The sequence below is a fragment of the Capsicum annuum genome, chromosome 8 (genome assembly GCF_002878395.1).
Source record: "Capsicum annuum cultivar UCD-10X-F1 chromosome 8, UCD10Xv1.1, whole genome shotgun sequence".
Lineage (NCBI taxonomy): Eukaryota > Viridiplantae > Streptophyta > Magnoliopsida > Solanales > Solanaceae > Capsicum > Capsicum annuum.
In genome coordinates this window covers 150,712,836-150,718,944 of record NC_061118.1, presented here as the reverse complement: position 1 = coordinate 150,718,944, position 6,109 = coordinate 150,712,836, and positions in this window count along the sequence as shown.

Genomic DNA, 6,109 nt, shown 5'->3' with positions numbered 1-6,109 from the left:
GAAGTTTGAAATATTTTCTTTCTTTACTTCCTTGAGAGCAACAGATTCGGCCCACTTTGAGAAGTAATCTGTCGCGGCCAAGATGTATAAGTGTCCACCAGAAGATTTTGGTAGTGGACCAACAACATCCATTCCCCAAGCATTGAATGACCAAGACGCTATAGTTGGGTGTAGTACCTCTGGAGGTTGATGTATGAAATTTTCATGGAATTGACAAACTTTCTATCTTCTAGCATAGTCCAAGCAATCTTTCACCATTGTTGGCCAATAATATCCCATCCTTTTAACATGAAAATAGAGCTTCGATCCAGACTGATGTGATCCACGAACTCCCGAGTGCGCTTCTTGCAAAACTTGAATTGCTTCTTCCTCTCCCAAACATCGTAAGAGTACTCCTTCAAATGATCTTCTGTATAGTGTGTCTTTGTAGTAAAGGAAGCGAGGTTCACGACGACGAATGTCAGTCTTTCTCCTTAGATCTTCTGGAAGTATCCCATAACATAAGTAATCAATGATAAGTTGTCACCAATCTTCTTTTACAGCTTTAGATACGACAACGAGTTATTCAACCTTATTTTTCACATCTTCATTTGACGGCGGTACTACCCATTCTTGGAGGACAGTAACTTGTGTTTGATTTGGAAGGGTCAGGGTTGAGGCCAAAGCAGCTAGGGCATCAGCTTGCTTATTCTCTCTCCTTGGCACATGTTGGAGGGTTACTTCTCCAAGCCACCCCATTAAATTCTGTGCATAATCATGATATGGTCGTAGCTCAGGCTTTCTGACTTCATAGCTTCCCAAAAGTTGCTTGATCACTAGTTGGGAGTCACCAAAGACTTGTAATTGCAATTGTTTTATGTCAACTGCCATCTCAAGTCCAAGTATTAAAGCTTAATATTCAGCGACATTATTAGAGCAACGGTTTGTAAGTCTAAAAGAGTATGGGATGACCTCTTCTCGTGAAGTGACAAACACCACACCGGCACCAGCTTCATCTCGATGTGCAGCACCATCAAAGTACATTTTCCATGGGGTTCTAGCTTCAATAACCATTGCATCTTCATCAGGAATTTCATTGCTTAGTTCCCAATCATTAGGTATCGGGTGGTCTGCAAAGTAGTCAGCCAATGTTTGTCCTTTTACAGCCTTTTGGGGAACATACACAATCTTAAACTGTTGAAATTGAAGGTACCATCTTGCAAGTCGGTCACCAAGGACTAAATTCGACATTACAAACTTGATAGGATTTGCCCTAGAGACAAGCCGGACAATATGAGCCTGAAAGTAGTGTTTTATCTTTTGAATCGAGAAGGCTAATGCCAAACATAACTTTTCAATTGGAGAATACTTTAGCTCATTCGGCTTCATCATTCTGCTCAAATAGTAAAGAGAGTTTTCCTTGTCTTCACTATTTTTTTGAGACAGTAGTGCTCCAAATGACCTCTCTTGTGTCACGATGTAGAGTATCAATGGTTTCCCAGGTATGAATGCCGCAAGAACTGGTGGCTTCATTAAGTATGATTTGATACTCTCAAAGGAATTACTACAAGCTTGGTCCCACTCGAATGAAGTGTCCTTCTTCATGAGACGACTAAATAGTTGACATTTTTCGGTCAGGTTTGAGATGAACCTCCTTAAGTATGCAAGCCTTACTTGAAGGTTTTTTAACTCATAAATATTTTGAGGTTTGGGCATCTTTAAAATTGCATCAACCTTGGATTGATTAATTTCAATTCTTCGGTATCGCACAATGAAGCCAAGAAACTTTCCTGAAGTAACTCCAAAGGCACACTTTAATGGATTCATCCTAAGTTGATATCTTCGAATTAACTCAAATACCATTCTTAGGTCTTTTAAGTGGTCATCTCTTTCTTGACTTCACCACTAGATCATCCACATATCATTCAATATTTTTATGGAGCAGGCCCTCAAAGATGTTCTGCATAACCCTTTGATAAGTGGCGCCGGCGTTCTTCAAACCAAAAGGCATTACCTTGTAGCAATAAATACCTTTAGGCATACGAAATGCAGTGAGTTCTTCATCCTTTGGCGCCATACGAATTTGATTGTAGCCGGATGAACCATCCATGAAGGACATTGCCTCATAACTAGTGGCGGCATCAATCATTAACTCCGGTATGAGGATTGGAAAATCATCCTTAGGGCATGCGTTGTTAAGATCTTGAAAGTCAACACAAACTCAAATTTGGCTATTCTTCTTTCGTACTGGAACAATACTTGAAATCCACGTGGGATATTTGACTTCATGAATAAAGCCAGCTTCAATGAGTTTGTTAACTTCATTTTTAATCAATGGAACCAACTCCGTCCTAAAGCATCTTTGGGCTTGCTTAACAGGACGGGCACCATTCTTGACTGCCAACTGATGGACCGCTACTTTTGAATCTAAGCCAGACATTTCCTTATAGCTCCAGGCAAAGACATCCATATATTCTTTGAGTATGTCCATATAAGTAATTTTCTCCTCCACTTCTAGAAATGCACTCACGTAAGTTGGTCTTGGTTCTTCATCAGTTCCAAGATTAACATTCTTCAAGGGATCTATTGTGGACTTTACTCCTTATTTAAGTTACGATGGAGTATCTCCAGCATCTTTCTCCTCTTGAGGATAATCGTCATTGACGGATATATGATAACAGCAAAAGGCATCTTCTATCTCATCATCAACCTTTATTTGAGATGAGACATCTTTCTCGTTCTGGGTCATAACATGATATGAGGAGCCAAAACTCTCTTCATCTTCTTCGCGTTGCTTGGTATAAACCACAGTGTGCGCCTTTAATTTTAGCACCTCGTTTTATGAAACTACCAGTTTCGTCTGTCACTTCATTCTAGAAGGAATCAAACTTAGGAAATCTTTTTGTATTTTAAGTAAATAGTGCATCATCTTGCTTTGACGATTCCTCTTACACTTGTTGTTTTCCTTCTTATTTAGAGGTCATAACCTTTCAAACACAGAAGTTCTTGCAGTTTATTCTCCAAGTCGGTCAAAGAGAAAAGCCCTTTTGTTGGATGCAGTAGACTCTTCTTCTACAGTGATGTAGTTTCTAACAGCCCTTCTTATGGAGATGCGAATTGGAGGTGGCTGCGTTATCCTAGTCCTTCACGTGTCTGCCTGGTCGTACCTTCTGATGGAAGTTTGTCCAACCTTGATGGCTCATTTGGATTGTATCCAGCCTTTATAAATAGCTTGTATGCATTTGGATAGAAGCCATCCTTCGTAAGTTTCATAGGGAGTGTCATATCTTGTGACAGATTTTGAGCCACAGACTCTTCAAGAAGTCTTGAGGATAGATTTATTGCATGAATCTTCCTGATATGTAAAGTTAGCCCCTTTAGCACATTATCTTGGGAATCTGATGGGTGATCTTTTTCTTTCCTTACCTTCGGTACGTAACGAAGAATGGGAGTTGCCTTTTTTTTGTAGAAGCGACACCTTCTTTATTTGAAGTGGAGAGAGGCTTCTTGGTGGCGACTTTTTCGACAATCACCGCGACCTTCTTAGATGCAAGATCATCACACTTGGTCTTGGTGATATCTTCAACCCTTTTCTCATCCACAACATGTTTTTTTAAGTAGAATTTTACATCGGCAAAATGTGACTCAGCTTCAGTGAATGACTTATCATCGACAACTATCTTTCTTTCCACTCCACCTTCGAGGTACTTCAAGCATTGATTGTAAGAGGATGAGATAATTTTGTTCCCATGCACCCAAGGCCTACCAAGCAATATATTGTATGAAGTTTTGGCATCGATCATATGCATTAATGGGTTTGATTGAAAATCATCCATACGAATCCCCAACTTTATACATCCCATGGCCCTCTGGCCCCCTTGATTGAAGCCTTGGATCATTATACAGCTTTCATCCAGTTCGCTAGTAGCGATGCCAAGTTCTTTCATCGTGCAGATAGGCAGAATGTTGACTCCAGACCCCTCATCTATCAAGATTCTTTTGATTTTCTTTCCTAGAATTTGACCCACCATGTATAAGGGATGGTTATGTAGGGCCTCACCAGGCAGAAGATCATTATTTATGAATGTGATTTTTGTATCACACACATGTGTCTCTTCACTAAGAGTTTCAGCAAGCTTTCCGAAAAGTGAAGAAACTTCCATGGGTAGATTCTCACCCTTTGCCCCCTCTTTGGCGGTATTAAAACAAGATGCCTCAAGGTTGACTTGGGCAGTCTTTACATGAAACCAACTCAGTAAGAATTTCTCTAAAGTCATCGGACGCCGAGGTTTTTGGTGGTGAAGCTCAGTCACCCTCGTTTTCTTTGGGAATTCAACCAACTTCTATTTTCTTGGTTTCTATACCATTCTCCTTCTAGTTGGCTGCTCAGATGACTCCTTTTGCAAACTCATCCTTCTGCGACTGCGCCTCGTCACCCGAGTCCAACCCTCATCATTGCCTTCGTCAACTGAAGACCTGTCAGGCTCTAATATTTTCTCATTATGCTCTTTGACACATATTTGGACTGGGTCGAGTGAGCCAAAAGTAATAGATATTTGATGAGAAGTGGTCGTCTCATCGTCGAATAAGATCTTCTTCTCTTTTGCCAGTTGCATGACTTTATCTTTAAAAACAAAATACTTTTCCAGAGGATGGCTTATGAGCATATGATATTTGCAATAATTAGGGTCATTGGTCCTTCCAGCTTCATTGGGACACTTCATCTCTAGGATTTCAATGAGCTTATGCTCAAGGAGTTCATCGAAAATCTTAGAAACATTAGAATCAAGGAAGGGATATTCCTAGAATCAAGGAAGGGATATTCCTTTTCTTACATCTCCTTTAAAGTTTTTTTATTCGGACATACTCCAGAAGTCATCTTCACACTTCGCTTCTTGCTTACCTTTGTGGTGACCTTCACAGGAGACACATCAACATTCATGGACTCTTTGTTTTTATTTTTGGGAACAAACTTGCCCCATCTTCTGCGTTCCTGCTTTTCTTTTCCCCTTCGAGGGTCATGAATAAACGCTCCTTCCTGTCTAGCAGAAGACATACTCAACTCCATATTGTGAGCACGAGTAGCTAACTCTTTAAAGGATTTTGATCTAATTCCTTGCAAGATGTAGAGAAGCCCCCAGTGCATTCCTTGGACGCACATCTCTATTGCAGAAGCTTCACTGAGCCTACCTTTACAGTTTAGACTCGCATTTATCCATCGATTAATGAAGTCGATGACTGGCTCATCCTATCTTTGCCGAGTATTTGTGAGCTCTATCACGCTCACTATACGTCTTGTGCTATAAAACTGATTTCGGAAATAGTGTTCCAATTGCTCACAACTATTGATGGAGTTAGGATCGAGGTCCGTATACCAATCAAAAGCATTTCCCTTTAGGGAACGAACAAACTGTTTGACAAGATAGTCACCGTAAGTTCCAGCATTATTACATGTCTCAACAAAGTGTGCGACATGTTGTTTCGGATTACCTTTGCCCTCAAATCATTTAAATTTGGGGGGTTGATAGCCGACAGGCATTTTGAGGCTATCTATTCTCGCAGTGTAGGGCTTGGCATACGCAGGGGAAGACTTGGTGACAATATCATACTTGTCTTTGAGGGTCTCTTCAATAAATTCCCTCAATTGCCCAATCGGGATCATTCCTTCAGCAGAAACTTGCACCTCTTTAGTCGGTGGTGTTTGTTTCATAGGATTTTCTATCGCATAAACCTCTAGAGTTTTTCCCAGTACATGGCTAGATTCTCCGTCTATCAATCCTTCCACTTTATCCACTATCTTATCAATCCTAGCCTCTTGATTTTGAACATAGTTGGCCAGGCCTTCAATTTTCTTTGTCAGATTCACAAGTTGCTCCTCCATAGACGAGGCATCAATTACCATTGTTTGTATGATCATCAGAGATATTGGAGAGTAACACAAATTATCACATAAGTTGATTTTTAAAGTGCTTAGCTTATGTGGTGTAAGTGGAGATAACGCATTTGTTGAACAACCATCGCTCTTGGCTCCAGAGGATTTGGAATCGGAATGCTCGAGTAGAGCTAGAGTCCTTTTCAGCGATTCGGCCACACTGCTTCCTCCTTCTGAAGCACTTTCATTGATCTTTGT